This window comes from Melitaea cinxia, chromosome 15, assembly GCF_905220565.1.
Source record: "Melitaea cinxia chromosome 15, ilMelCinx1.1, whole genome shotgun sequence".
NCBI classification, from domain to species: domain Eukaryota; kingdom Metazoa; phylum Arthropoda; class Insecta; order Lepidoptera; family Nymphalidae; genus Melitaea; species Melitaea cinxia.
In genome coordinates, this window is record NC_059408.1 from 5915233 (window position 1) to 5932864 (window position 17632).

Below are 17632 nucleotides of genomic sequence, written 5' to 3' on the forward strand. Positions count from 1 at the left end.
AATCAAACCTTGACCCTTTTTTATGTAAATGTTTGTTTATAAACTGTTCTATCTTGTTTTACTTCAAGGTGTATGTATTCATTTTAATTATATTAAATTCTACATAATTTTATCAAATGATAAGTGATATCTAACACGGAACATTCTGGAATTGTAATTTTAAAAATTATATTTTTCTCTTAGAATAACTAAAAGTATATTTGATAGAATTAAGCAACTTAATGCTTGTGTTATAGAAAACAACTAGTATTGCGACATTTTTTTTCTAGATAAACACACATATAACATAAATACAATCACGCCTCTTTCCCGTAGGGGTAGGCAGCGACCACTTCTTTCCACTTGCTACGATCCTTACATACTATGCATATAAATAATACATATATAAATAAATTTAATTCAATTACGCCTTACATCACTTATTGTGTTCAATTTTCATAACGATCTTAACGGATTCAGGTTATCAAGTTTATATTTTTATTAAAAACATTTTATAATAAAAATTTCAAAGCCATGGGCGGCTCGACACATAATGGGCCTGACATAAGAATTTAATTAAGCATTAATCACTTTTACACTAAGCTTGGCTGTGAAACATGTTATTACTTTGACACAGACTTTTAATATTATAATGGAACATCCATTTTATAATATTATTAAAATTATTTTTTTTTTCAAATATTTATGAAACAGAATGCGACGTGTTTAATGCTCGTGTTTGGAAGTAATTAAAAGAAATAATGTTTGTTTACAAATAGTAATATTAATTACTATTTGTTGTCTATAATATAAGCAGGTGCTCGTAAAAGTACAACACGATTGCTTGAGACGAAGTGCTACACAATTCAAAACAAACAAAATAATGTTAAATTTGAGTCGCATTTTATAAGCATATTGTCCAACAAAACGTCAAATGTTTGATTTTACATTTGGCAATATTTAATTTTTGTTTGCAGTTAAAATATAAATATACGACTTATTCCTTTATATTCCTATATATTTAAGCGTATTTATAATATAGTACCTTTTAAACAATAAAAACAAACTAAGAAAGTAAGGGGAGGTTAACTTCCTCTCATGATACTATTAACTGTAAACTAAGCTGTCATCTGTACAAATAAATAAAATTGGAGTGTCTGTTTGTAACATTAAAATAACCGCTTTTAACTAAATTCATATGTATGTATACACGGTACATATACCAAAATAATTTTCTCTGTCTGTCTGTAAGTCTATCTGGCTGTTTGTTCCGGCTAATCACTGAAATGGCTGGACCGATTTTGACGGAACTTTCACTGGCAGATAGCTGATGTTATAAGGAGTAACATAGGCTACTATTATTTTAGAAATTTATTTATTTTATAAGTCTGCAAACTGAGCAATAATTATTATGTTAAATTCCATACGGACAAAGTCGCGGGCACAGCTAGTTTATTTATATAAATAAATGATACCTAAAATAAAGGTGGTCTCGTATAACATTTTCACTGTTACAGTGTAAATTTATAACATAAATATGAATATAATGTATAAAAATTTGAAATCAATGTAAATAAAAATGGAATCCACTAAACTGGATAATTTATTATTTTTTATTGTGTTCGATATTATCAGGATAATATAGGTATAATTATATTTGTGTAGGTCTGTTGTTTATTGCTATGATCTTATATAATAACTTCTACAAGTTATTACTGCCATATTTTTCTTTGTTTAGTTTACGATACAATATATCAGCGAGCTTTATTAACACTCCAGTATTTGGTCCCTAATGAAACTGCGTTAAGAATTATATATAACGTGTGACGCAGCTCGCTAAAGATTATGGGCCATTTGAAATAAGCCTTATGCTCCACAGAAGCTTCGTAGAACGTAAACGATAGCGTGACATGACAACGGAAAAAATTGGTACGACAAATTTGTTAACAAATTTAAAAGCATAACATATATAAAACATCATAGGTTCTACGAGTATAAATTAATTTATCAATCTAAATTATATAATCTATTATGAGCCGTAAATTCATTTCACCTAAGTCCCTAATATTTGTTAGTAAATGAGAAGTGGTTCAAGATTTCCAGGTTTTTATTTATTGACTTTTTATCGAGACTTATTCATCAATTATATAAAAAACGCATTTTCCAACCATCATTTATACCTGTATTCATCGATTCATAAATTTCATTGATCATTGGTTGGTCCATCTATGTTTGGACGCTAGCTATATTTGACCTTATTTGTATATACTAGAAATTTCTACAGCTTACATACATATGAACTAAAAAGACATTAAAAGTGTGAGTTTCGTAAATTTTAGTTGAAATTGTACTTTACTGGTTTGTGTTTCTTGTTGCAGCAATTTCTCTCGCTATTTTTCGTACTTTGTTCAGTGGAGCGGACTCGTAGTTAGAGTTCTGTGACAGATAATAATACAAACAAAGCCGGGACTTGAACGAACTTGGTTTACTGATTCATTCTTTATGTACATTTTGCTTTAAAATATATTTTATTAAATAATTTAATTTAATTGATATTTACAATGGGTCGTTTAGAAAATATTCAATATCTTCAAAAGTAGTTTACAGCGTACAGTTGTGTGGTATATCGCAACTTCGGTGCAACAAAGTCACAACAGCTTATTTCTTAATTTTACAGGAGAGGGCTTTTAATTTTTTTTTTTTCGCATTTATTTCCTCATTTCTAGATTACTATTTGTAGTAGGTTTGAAATCTTTATAAAATTAATAGTTTATTTTCTTTGCTATAGTTTAATTCTTTAATTTTCTTCCCGATTTATCGAAATTTAATAAATGATGTGTTTATATTAAATTGTTTAGGTTATAACAAATATATTATCATAATTTAACCTAATTTAACTTTGCTATGAATTAACTTGTAAAATTAATCAGTTTTTGTATTTATTTAACTCTGCATTGCGTGTGCACTCACTCTCACTTGTGACAAAGGCCGATCGGAAAGCAAAATGCCGGTACAATTTTCAAATAGAGCATCGGAATGGCGTTTCAATATGTAAATACTACTCGTATTCTTGCAGCCATTCCACGCGAACCCGATTTGTACATTTATTTCTTTTGTAAATAAAAGAAAATATATTGACCATACGTAATAAAAGATTGTCAGTACCTAACTGTTTACTTTAGAAATAATAACAAGAAAAATTACTAAAAGTTTAATAAAATTACACAATATTTACACGGGTATTAATTTCCAAACATTAAAACTGACAGATGTCGGTGTGTGTGTGTGTGTGTTAAATGTCCGGTTCTCTATTTGAAAATTGAAATAATTTTGTCATACTCTTCCATATCAATATAAAAGGCACCCGTGGGGTTTATATTCAATTTCAACATAAAAAAATATTGAACCAATTCAATTTGTAAGTTGACATATATTTTTATTATTTGCTTACATCCCAAATAAATTGGGTCGTCGCTCAATCATTACAGCAATATTTCTATAAATAAATATCGACATACATTGGGAGTGTGCTGTAATATTGTATGGCGTAGAAGCAAACTAGTGACTGTGTCTAACTTCAAAAGCTAATTCAAAGGAATTAACAGTTGATTTAACACAAAATATTTATACATATATTTGTATTCAGTACATAGACATACATTTCCCTTCAATGTTTAGTAAAGCGTATCATTACAAACATCTTGTTACTTCCATAGTCGTTAAAGTATGAAAGTGGTCGATTAGTTTTGGTTATAAAATTTATTTATTTATTTCAATCACAACTTACAACTATCATTACAGGTCGATAATCCCCCAATTCGATAGTGAAGCACACATAATTTAACTTATATAACAAACTAGCTGACCCGGCGAACTTCGTATCGCCTAACAATCGATTCTTTAATTTTATTAATTTTTTTTTTTAGAATTTTTCTCTCCGTAAGAACCATCCTCGTACTTCAAGGAATATTTTAAAAAAAGAATTAGCGAAATCGGTCCAACCGTTTTCGAGTTTTGCGCTTAGCAACACATTCAGCGACTCATTTTTATATTATAGATGACACGCTATCCTTGTGAATTCATTCAGTGTACAAGTAAAACTAATCGTCTCCTCTGCTACAAGGCTGAGAGTTTTTTTATTATTATTTATAAAATAGGTTTTTATTTGCAATTATGTAATGTATGAGCCTCATATAAATTATATGTATGTATATTACACTAACTTTATAGGTTGTAGATAAATTTCAGATAGCTGTAATCGATTATATAGCGGTAAAACGACGACTAAAAGTTTCTGATACACAATGTAATTTGCCATCTGTGCAACTAAATTACTTAGAATTTTTAATATATGCTAAAATATCTTACAAGTTAAATTATTTCATGATATTATATTACGCAGTCAATTACATGTGGGACTTTTCTGGAAACAAGAGACAAAGTGAAAAGGCTGAAAATCACAAATTTATACGTAAGAGATGACACACAGCGTGTCGGGTCGTGAACGAGTTACCTTTTCAACTAATTGTATATTCATGTATTCGCTTAGTAACGCTCATTCTTGCTTCTACAATGGACCTGAAGAACTCCGAATTAATCCGTTGCGTATCTTATGTTTTACAAATCTATTTATCATGCATTTGTTTGAATGTATTTGTTTTAATTTTAATAAACAGTAATTTCTTTTTAATGTCCGTTCAAATTAAATAGTTTCATTATTTTTATAATTATTATCTTTATTATACCTACTTCTTTCGGCGCCTTAGGAAGAAATGATGAGGGTAAATTTTTACGATGCGTTCCGTCACAAAAGAAAACCGAAACCCTGAAGCTAGCTGGCCAATGAAGTATAACTTCTTACGTGCGTACATAAGTCCACACTTTTTTTTTATGAATTTTGCTACTACGATTAATAGAAAATGAGGGTTAAGGAATATAATTTTTGGAAATAAATATATAGTATACGTTGCAATATCTTTAGTAATTTCACAATTATACTTACACTATTCCTTTTTAATGTTAAATTAATAAAAGTTCAAATTTCTAGATCAATCACTTTTTGCGCAAATACGTTAGTAGTTAGTTAATAGTAGTTGTTTATCTTGTTTACGTATGATTGCATCCTGTTATATCGTGTTTATACATGGATCACAGTGTTTAGAATTTTGCCTTTGACTAAATACAGTTTCAGAGTTTATTGATTTTATGAATAATAGCTTGCAAATATTAATTACTTCAGTATATATATATATATATACGAATTTCTTACAGAAACATAAAAAGCGAAAATATTATGTTCGCCTAGTACATTTTAAAAATAAAACCTTAATTAAAAGCAGTAAAAGAGAACCAGACAGAAGTAATTGAAATTATGTTTTATTCGTTAACGTAAAGTGAAACATTTCGTACATAACTCTTCATAAAAATGTACTTTTCCCTAAAGCACGGAAAGGTTGTAGACGATAGTCGTTTATTTTTATATACAAGGACTTGATAGGCTCTTAAAAAGAACGAAGGTCCAATCTCTTAAAAGCAATCACTTTACAGTTCTCCCCACTTTAAAATTTACTTCAATAAGAAAAATCTTAAGATCATGAATGTGATTTTAAAGTTGAAATGATTACTATAGTTTTGTTTTATTTGTTTTTTGACACATTTTTAATATTGAAGTATAATAACTTTACTATTACTATAATTTTTGCATAACAAAAGCTACATTTTTAACCGACTTCCAAAAAGGAGGAGGTTCTCAATTCGACTGTATTTTTTTTTATGTGTGTTACATCAGAACTTTTGACCGTGTGGACCGATTTCGACATTTTTTTTTAAATCGAAAGGTAGTTTGTGCCAATTGGTCCCATTTAAATTAATTTGAGATCTAACAACTACTTTTCGAGCTATATCTAATAATGCGTTTTTACTTGACGCTTTTTTCGTCGACCTACGTTGTCTTATACCGCATAACTTTCTACTGGATGTACCGATTTTGATAATTCTTTTTTGTTAGAAAGGAGATATCCCAAGTTTAGTACCATAATAAGGAAACCAGGATCTGATGATGGGATCCTAGAGAAATCGAGGGAAACTCTTGAAAATCCGCAATAACTTTTTATTAGGTGTACCGATTTTAATGATTTTTAATTTAATCGAAAGCCAATGTTTATCATGTGGTCACATTTAAATTTCATCGAGATTTGATAACTACTTTTTGAGTAATCTTTTATAACGCGTAGTTACTTGACTATTTTTTCGCCGATTGTATTACTCGTCGATGTAATTGAAGTCGGTTTTTTTTTCGTTTGCGAGCAAATACAATTATTTGAAATATATTTTTAATATTTTACGGAAAATATTATAGATGAATTCATCTATAATATTTAGTAAGTAAGAAATATAAAAATGTATAGTAAGTACTAAGTTGGGTTCATTATTTTGTTCACGATAACATAGAATTTATTTTCCTTGGAAGTTCTTGACTCAGTTTCTGTACAGGATTTAAAATATTCACAATAAATTTTATATTTTTATACAAATAACAATAGTCGTTATTGAGTATTTGCTTATTAGAAATAATTTGATACACAAGTTTTTTACTAAAAGATACCAGAATGCAAAAATGAAACCAAATTACTCAATGAAAATTTAAAAATACTTACGAATCGATTTAATGGAAAAAAATGTGCGCATAATAAAAAATAATACAATAAAAAAAATCTCAAAAGCCATTTATTTACCCTTATTCTGGGTCAATAGAGATGCAAAAAATCACGAAATGATTTTAATGAAATGTGTTTCGCTCTTTTCTAAATTTCATTTCACAATTTCCACTTCATCCCGACGTCCTCTCAACCATTGAATTTTTGCAGTCAGTTCCATCCGTTGACGGCGTCAGTCGCGGTCAGGACGCCCTACGGGAGCGACCTCCAGATAAATATTTACAATACTAGTTGCCTATATACCTGAGAATATTCGTGGTAATAAATGTGCTTTTAAATTATGTGCTGTACTATATAATAAAAAAAAAAATGCCGGGTACAATTATAGATGATTTAAATGTTTGTGTGGTTTTAAACTTGTTTTAATATTTACAAGTTTCTAAAGGTAGGTTTTAAAATTTTTAGTTATTAAGTTGAGATATTTGTATGTATATCATTGGCCATTTTATAGGAGGAGATACGTATAATGAATAAGTTATAGTTTATACGTGTATGAGGTTAATTAAAAAAGGACTTGATCTCGGTGGAGCGAAGTACGTGAGCGTCATTTTCTTAAAAAACGCAGACACAGTTTCAGTGAAACTTTTTACATTATTATTCAAGGAGCTTAAGGGCGTTTTCAGCCTGTAATTAATCCACTTTTAGGTGGTACAATTTTTTATTATTGTCTAAATTAAACTTGCATAGATAGTTAAGTTTATTTATATTTTTGTAACAGTTTTATAGATTTGAGAAAAAAATTACAAGTTGCCATATTATACTTGTCACTTCGAAAAAAGAGTAATAGTATATATGTTAATTTTTTCTTATTTTTCTACGGGCTCATGATTGCCCGTGCCTTTTTTCAAACATCTAGCATTTTATTGCTTATCCGCTAGCGGTTTTTATTACCTGGCACTTCAGACCAGCAGTTCACAGACTACCTAGAAAAGCTGGATATATTATACAGGTTTTTCTGTATATATATATAATATATAATATTTTTTCTTTCGAATTTGACTAAGGCAATATACAACAAGGTATACTACTGTTTTTCATTTTTTTATTTTATATATATATATATATATATATATATATATATATATATATATATATATATATATATATATATATATATATATATATATATATATATATATATATATCATTACGTTGACATAAAGAAGTATATGACGCATATACATATAAAAATGTATATTGTATTCCTATATATAAATTTTTTTTTATTATGATGTATTGTATGTTATATCGTGGCCCTTTGTTTCCCTATAGACCCCGCCTCGGTCTTCAACAGCTTGAGCATAACTCGTGCGACCGTAGTTTTTTTATCACTAGGTCGGCAAATAAGCCGCAACAACAACGGCTGCTCATTTGATGGCAAGCGATTACCGTAGCCTATAGATGCCTGCAACACGGCAAGCATCAGAAGAATCGCAAGCGCCCTAACTACCTACTCCTAATCCCCCTCAGGATCTCTTACTTTACTCATCACAGTAACACAACGCTGCTTGAAAACAGTATTATTTAGCTGTGATCTTCTGTAAGGTCGAGGTACTATCCCAGTCGGGCTGCTCCATATTTTGAGCAGGATATTTCCTGCTGTGTCCTACATCAGTTGTAAACCGTAATCAGTTGTGTTGTTGTATGCGTGTGTGTATGGACGCCTTTAAGCTATGCTAAATAATGATTGCGTTGAAACATTCATCGCCCGGGCAATGAATCTGCCAATCTGCGTCGTCACCATAGTCAGCGTAATAAACACATGTGTTCGTGTGCCTAGTGATTGCCACTACCGCATGAGGCACACTGTCGTGAATCTCAACTTACTCGGGCCTCACTTCAGCCTATTGCAATCCACTGCTGGACAAAGGCCTCCCCAAGTTCACACCAGACATTCCGGTTTTCCGTAATTCTCATCCAGCCTACACCGGCAATCTTACTGACATCGCCCTTCCAGCGGGCCGGAGGACGTCCCACACCGCGTTTGCCAAGACGCGGTCTCCACTCCAGGACACGTCTGCTCCAACGGCCATCGATTCTGCGACACAGGTGACCAGCCCATTGCCACTTCCACTTGCTAATTCTGTGCGCTATGTCGGTTACTTTCGTTCTCTCGCGGATAGCCTCAATAAAATATCTCTAATTCTATCTTTTAGAGAAACCCCAAGCATAAGCCCGTTCCATTGCACGATGAGCGACTTTAAACTTGTGGGCCAGTCTCTTCGTCAGTGTCCACGTCTCGACACCATATGCTAACACAGGCAGGATACATTGCTCGGAGACTTTTGTCGTCATTCATTGCATTGAACTTGGGCCTACTAAAAAGATACTTTTTCAAAGTATTCTTTATAAAAATTCCAATTTCTGCTCATGAATAATAATAAAAAAATTATTCCAACTATTCTTCTACTAGTTGTAGGACAGTTTTTGTTCATTTAACGTTTCAGCTACTTAGTACGTCATAATAAACAGAGACAAAAAGCGTTACATTACTAGAGTTAGGTTTATATGAGGATGTATACAGCTACGTCAGTAATATTTTAAGCGGAGCGAGGTGAGTGACTGGCCGAGTGCGAATTTAACTGTTCGCGCTATAAAACTTAATGACAATCAACGTGAAAATCAAGCTGGAAAAGCGTTGCTATTCAAATATTTTTTCATAATTTAAGCATCTTTACTAACATTTTTAATATGAAGTTTCTTTTTGTTTTGCACCTCTTTATTTAAATGAAAGCAACATTATATTCCAATTTTAAATATAAATTCACAAAAAGACGTGTTTTTAACGTTATATATATGACAATTTTTATTCTTAACAAAAGGAGTAAAACCTCGTTTTATCAGTCTGTTTGGATACTCTAGTTTTTTAACGTTATATATATGACAATTTTTATTCTTAACAAAAGGAGTAAAACCTTGTTTTATCAGTCTGTTTGGATACTCTAAAGATATATACGAAATTATAACAATGTGTATATTTCCTTAGTTTGATATACAAGTATTTTTGTTTTTTATTTCTTTTTTTATACGATAATTGACATAAAATCACCTAGCAACGACGACATGATTTTATTAAAAGGAATGAAATTATAAGAGTAAATTCGAATTATTCTTTTGTGACTATTTCGGTAATAAAAATTATACTTAATTATGATGCTTTGTAATGTCGTCTAGACTTGGTATCGATTAGTTTCAAGTTTAATGTGATAGTTTTGGTATATACCTATTTGTTATATTAGTAGACGTGTGTGAGATATTCCGTAATTGTTATGAAAAAAACATGCTTAATATGAATAATTTAATTACATTTAAATAATGTACAAGTTTTTAATGTTCTTGTAAAATTTAGCTTATTATTGCTTCTTATAGTAAGAAAAGTGATTTACATAATGATGGCATCTTAGCTCTGTTTATAATGCCTGCAGCGTTACTGGCTTTAGGAGTTAAGGCTTTAGAAGCATTTGATGCTGCTGAAACCTAAAAAAAAACAAAACCAGTAGTGCGAGTTATAACATGTTCCTGTCAGTTCAGTGTTCGAAGAAATGTGATAAACAGGACTCCTGCTATACCAGAGCTGACGTTTCCATATAACTGGTACTTTAGGTTACTGAAGTTCGAGAATCTTGTAAGTAACTACTAGTATCCTGGCAGAGCTCAGAACAATTTTTATCCGATAGATTTATTACATTAGCAGTAGTAATAATCTTAGTTTTGATTATTTTTACTTTTACAATCGCCTGTTAAGAAACTCCGAATACATATATTCCTATACACTCATCTTACTAACCGTTACCTTTTATATACGAAGAACGTATTTATAATCTCTGCCGCGATAAGTGTTCAGGAAGGCTAAAGATCACTTAAGCCATGTTGACATACTTACTGCTCGCTACTTTACTTTCAACACAGGTCTTTTACTGTTATTAAAGTAAATAATAAATAGTGTCCATAAAACTTTGAGAGAGAAAAGAATTTTGGGTGGATTAGAACGACTTTTTTTAAATGTTCATTGTTCATTTTGCTGAAAAACTCCACTAAGTAATCTTTATAAAAAAAAATACTCCAGTTTAATTAATATATATGTCGAAAAATTCTTTATAATTAACACCTTCAGTAATTCCATTAACTAATTATATAAAAATAAAAGGTAAGTAATTAACTCGTGGTGAAGAGTGAAGAGAGACTTTATTTAATTACGCATTTCATCTTTATTGTTTGAAATGCAGATTTGTAATTTCAAATACTTTTAATATATGTAAAGTGGCAATATTCGTAAACGATAATTATATTTTCTTTTGAAGTAAAGTAATTAAGAACTGTACTGTAAAGTCCATATAAATCCAATTGATGTATAAAACTTTTTTTGTTAAGGATAAGAATTGGATTTGAACGATTATGAGCTAAAATTAGTATGTTATTATTGATTCTAGTGTTTTATTATTATTTCGTTGTATTTCCTTATTTTACTCACGGCATAAACAAAAACGATTTGACGATTTCTTTAGATTTTAACTCCAATTGTTGATTGAGTATTAACTCCACATTTTGATCGAAATCGATTCTAATTTTGAATACTAAAATCTAATCTAGACATTTAGAATAACAAAAATGAAAAAAGCATCTAATTTTGTGAAGCAGGTGATAGTAAAACAAGCAAACATACAGACAGACATAGAGATAAACATTCTAGAAACAATTGTTTTTGCTTCTATTACTCTCATAAATACCCGTATAATTTGGTCATGCCTCACACTCAACAATCAACAGACCATTTACTATTTTACTGAACGTAAATATTACACGATAGCTCATATTCTCGAGGAATGAATAGTCTGTAAACCTTAATACGTAATTATATTAAATTTATTTTTTTATTGCCTAAAATATTATATTGTTAACTATTATTCCTATTTAAAATAATATCACACAAAGGAAATGCAAAAAGTGTTCAAGATATGCGAGATGTAATATAGAGGTTCTATGTAAAGTTTGAGATATTCGGCAGAAGCTTTCGTGATGAAATATGTTCACGTTTAATTACTAAAACTTCGTACTAACCTCTTTCAGAATATATAATGATGTATAAAGTAACTAAAATGTAATATTTAAAGTTAGTTTACGGGTGGGCTGGTACTCCATAATGAAAGTTGAGGTTATATTGGCAGCGAGGAAATTGCATTTCTGCCGGACAATGGCGTTGTTCAATAAACGCCTAGGTTCCAGAGCGTGAAATTAAATTACACAAATTTTTTGTAATATTAATTTACCTTGGAAAGGAAATATTTCAATTACATTATAAATTAATATTTCATAGGTAATTTCAAAAATACGATGATGATGATGAAATATGATGGACTCGTTATCGATACGATTGTAATTACATATTGTGATATTAGAGACACATCGCTTCCAATTGACAGGTAAAAATATGTTGTTATTAAGAAGAAGTATCATTCGCGGGTAGGCGGTGTGAGAAATAAGTCACGAAATTTTCGCTCCGTTATCTTTTACGTGTATAAAAATAAATAATAATTATTGTAAACTAAGTAATGCACTTGTGACATCCCTAAGTCTGCCAGCTATATTTCCTAATAAAATCCTAAATAATTTTGTACACTGGAACAGTATTCAAAGTATATATAAACGTGTCTACTATGGAATCAATAAAAAACAGTTTGGCTGAACTCTCAGAACAATTTAATGCAAGACTGGAAGAAATTCAAAAAGAAATTAAGACCTCTACTCCTGCTACCAGTCCTACGTCAAATATTACTTCTCAGTTTAATTCCTTCCGGCTATTCGTATTAAGTTCGTTGCAAAATTTGAAACTTCAAGTGGAACTGTTATCAAGGCAATATGACGAAACTGAGATGCGTTCACGAAGGAAAATGATACTAGTGCATGGTGTTCCTGAAACCAAAAAAGAAAATACATCAGATCTTGTCTCCGGTCTACTGGCCGACAAACTTAACACTCCTGAGGTAACTACGGATTCAATCTCTCGCTCTTTTCGTTTGGGACGTTATGATGGAGATAAGCCTCGTGCTATCGTGGTTAAGTTCCGTGATGTCTCGCTCAGAAATAAAATATGGTACTCTAAAAAAGAACTAAAGGGCACAGGAATCACTCTGTCGGAGTTCTTGACCAAAAGCCGTCATGAAATATTCCTTAGTGCTCGTCGACGCTTTGGTATAACTAAATCTTGGACGAGAGAAGGTTCTATTTTTGTGGTAGGAAGTGATGGAACTGGCCACAGAATTACTTCGATGTCAGAGTTAAATTCAATTTCAAATTCCTTGGATGCGCCGGCCCCGTCTTCCGCCACGATTGTCGCCGAAACCGTGAAAGATAGTAAGACGTCAAGCTTAAGACCTAAAAGAACCGTTAAAAAGTAATAAATTTTGCATACGGAAATATAAGCACTTAACAATTCGTTATTATTTACATCAGCCTACCTCACGGTAACTTTACTTTTATTATTGCAATTAAATCGGGTTCTGTACTACCTACTCTTTAAATAACATTACTTAAAGTTAAAACTTTTGTAACATAACTACCGCGCTTTGAATTTTAAATATGTAACGTAAAAATATTATCACTATAGGATATTGTCACATGATTTTCAACAAAACAATAATGGTTTCAATAGGCGGGTATTTGTTGAATACTAAAACTTGACGTTTAGCGTTTTGATATTGCATGTTGATATTATTTTGATAGTATATTATACTATAATATTTTAGTTCTTGAGTTTCTTAGTGTTATCTTGTTTTATTAATAATAATTTTTACCTGTTGTTATAAAGCTGCTTTGATTCTTTTGTCTATGATATAAATTTTAAGACTTATGTTTTAATTTTAATTTTACTTTTATTAAAAGACTTTTAAGCACTTATATTTGGTGATATTTTTTTTTTTTAATTTGTTTTATTTCTTTTTACATTTAATAATTGTTGTTATTTTACTGTTATTATTTTTTAATATTTTTAGAGATAGTTTTTAATTTTTTCTCTTTTTATTTAAATATTTTTGATGTCATTTCTAGTCAACTAAATCAAATTTTTACCGCATTTTTTTTTACATTTAATAATTGTTGTTATTTTACTGATATTATTTTTTAATATTTTTAGAGATAGTTTTTAATTTTTTCTCTTTTTATTTAAATATTTTTAATGTCATTTCTAGTCAACTAAATTAAATTTCTACCGCATTTTTTTTTTTAACATTTAACAATTGTTGTTATTATATTATAATATTTTTTAGAGATAAGTTTTAACATTTTTTTTTTTTTTATTTTGTTTGTTCTTTCTTTTTTTTTGTTATTATAATTTTTTTTTTGTAAGTTGCCGTGATGGAGGTTCTGATAGATTGTGTTTTTTTGTTCTAATTACTGTACCTATTTATATGTTTTTTGTTAAATGTTGATTTGTTCTTGTTGTAAAATTTTCAAGCAAATACTTTCAATGCTGCTGGCGGGTTAGAAATACATTGCTTTATTTTAATATAATATTTTTATGAACTATTTATAATTTTTATATATACATTTTAATATTATTTTTATTTACATAATCTAGCATTTTATTATTGAATATATAACATGTCATTTTTAAACAACAACAATACATCGAGCGATGAATTTGCGTCTTTTTCGTCAAGTGATTCCAGCGAAGACAGTTTCCATAGTACAACTTTCATTCCACTAAATGTTACTTTAAATTCTTATTTCCCAGACTCGCTGAAAAACTTTAATATAGTTCACATAAATGCCCAAAGTATTCCGGCACATTACCCAGATATGCTTGCGTCCTTCGAATCCCGTAATATACATGCCATCCTGGTCTCAGAATCGTGGCTTAAACCTTGCCTACCATCGACCTCTTACTCATTACCAGGATTTCAACTTATACGTAATGACCGTGTTGGCAGGGTAGGCGGCGGAGTTGCTATTTACTTAAGATCATACATTCCTTTCGCCATACTTAGCGCCTCACCGCAGCCAACTCCTGTGGATACGATTGAATATCTTTTAATTGAGGTCACATTATCTAACACCAAAATTTTTTTAGGCGTTTTCTATAGCCCTTCTCTCCACATCGACTATTTTTCTTCCTTTGAATGCCTTTTAGATAAGTTCATTCCAATTTACAATCACAGTATTATAATGGGTGACTTCAACACATGTTTGTTAAAAAAGAATGCTCGCTGTAAGAGGTTAATGTCAATGATCGAAGCTTTTAATTTGCACATCTTACCCTTAGCTGCTACACATAACTTACCTGGCTGCATTCCATCCCTTCTCGATCTTATGATGGTAACTACTCCTTCGTCTGTTGTAAAACATGGCCAGTGTGCTGCCGAGGCATTTTCTAATCACGACCTGATCTATCTCTCTTACAAGCTTCGTCCTCCTAAAGCCAAATCAAGGACTGTTATGCAGCGTAGTTTTAAAGGTATGAATCTGGACCGTCTTCGCGAGGACGCACAGTCTACTGAGTGGTCAGCTATAACCGAACTCTCCTCAATTGATGATAAGGTTGAAATGTTTAACTCCTTGATAACAAGGCTATACGACATCCATGCACCTGTCAAACCAATTAAATTAAAGCACTTGCCTGCTCCATGGTTGACTGAGGACCTGAAGCTATTAATAGAAAAAAAACACCGAGCCAAACGTAACTTTAAGTCTAATAACACGGAGGCTAACAGGGAGAGGTATTATGGATTGCGGAATCGCTGCAATACATTGGTTAGAGATGCACAACGACGCCATATTCACTCATCTGTCGAAAACGGCGACTCAGCTAAGGTTTGGAAATTTCTACAAACACTTGGAGTTGGCAAACCCCCTAATAATACATCTTCTAGTAAAATTGATATTGAACTTTTAAATAAGCACTTTTCATCTTCTAGTCTAATGGAAGATAGTGAGAAAAAACTCACTCTAACTTCTCTTTCATCAATTCCAACTCCTAATTTTCAACCGTTTAATTTCTCCTCATTTGCGGAATGTGATGTTAAAAAGTACATTTATTCAATCTCATCGAATGCCGTTGGTACCGATGGCACTAGCCGTAATATGATCTTACCTATCCTTGATATCCTTCTGCCTATCTTAACTCATATCCTCAACGAATCCATTTCTTCTGGTCAATTTCCTAATGCTTGGAAGAGTGCACAAGTTACTCCTATTCCTAAAAAATCAAATCCTTCGAATTTCTCTGACTTTCGACCTATATCTATACTCCCATTTCTTTCTAAAGTCCTTGAAAAATTAGTCTATAATCAAATAAACTCCTACCTTATTAAACATTCCCTTTTAAATCCCTTTCAATCCGGTTTCCGTCCTGGTCATAGTACGGTCACTGCACTGGTCAAGGTTACTGATGACATTCGCTGGGGTATGGACAACAAACAACTGACAGTTCTTACTCTGCTCGACTTCAGCAATGCTTTTAATGTTGTCGATCATGAAATATTGCTAAAACTTTTACGTACATTTAACATATCTCCATCCGTAATGAGTTGGTTTCAGAGTTACCTCGGTGGGCGCCGGCAGAGAATAAAAATTGAAGATTCGTTATCTTCTTGGTGTGAAGTCCAAGCTGGCGTTCCCCAGGGTGGTGTGTTGTCTCCATTACTGTTCTCCATCTTCATAAACTCCATATCCCAAAAAATTACTTCTCTCTACCACATATATGCTGACGATTTGCAAATTTATACTCAGTCAAGTCTCGATAACCTATCCTCTGCTGTGGTTGCCACTAACAATGACTTGGCAACTATATACCAATGGAGTAAATCATATGGACTCAAAGTTAATCCTAGCAAGTCACAAGTCATTGTCATTGGGAGTCCCAATATCATGTCGAGAGTTGATTGGGGTAGCCTTCCTTCTGTAACATATAATTCTTCTGTAATACCTTACTGCACCTCTGTAAAGGATTTAGGCATTTACTTAGACCCAACCTTATCATGGAGTAATCATATAAAAGAACTGAGTAAAAAGACATTCGCGGCCATAAGCTCGTTGAGACGTTTGCAGTCATTTCTTCCCATTCCTACTAAAACTATGTTAGCACAATCTCTACTACTGCCTGTTCTTGACTATGCTGACGCAAGCTATACCAACCTAACTGAAGATCAACTTAATAAACTTGAGAGGCTTCAAAATGTTGCAATCCGATTCATATTTGGATTGCGCAAATTCGATCACATTTCTGACTTTCGCTCTAAGCTTAAGTGGCTTCCTATCCGTCTTCGCCGAAATTTACACATTCTCTCACTTCTGTATTGTGTACTATTTAAACCAACTAGTCCTTTATACTTGAAGAACAAATTTGAATTCGTTGGAGATCACAGTAAAGTACTTCGTTCGTCTGGAAATCTTACGCTTAGAATGCCTGTACATAAGACCAAATATTATCGAGGTTCATTTGCTGTTCAGGCTATTATTTTGTGGAATACTTTACCCTTACATATTCGCAAAGCTCAAAGCATTGGTTCATTTAAAAAACTCGTAAAAGACCATTATCTGTCTCTTAATAGGACTTAATTATATATATATGTATAAATGTTTGTATGTATGTATATATGTATGTGTGTATTATTTAGCGTGTACTTATATTTTATTGTTATGTACGTGTATATTTATACCTATAGGAATATTGAATAGTTTATCATATATATTTTATTTGTATTAGTTGTATCTTATTTTGTTTGATGTACGTTTATTATACACCACCTACTTATTTCTTTTTTTTTTTCCTCTAATCCTAACCCTAAGGTTGCCTGGAAGAAATCGCTATCGAGCGATAAGGCCGCCTCATTGTGCATTATACTTTTTTTTTTCTTTACAATTCTGTATGAAATTACTCTGTGTGGTGTACAATAAAGAATAAATAAATAAAATAAAAAAATAAAAATAAGAAGTAACTGAAA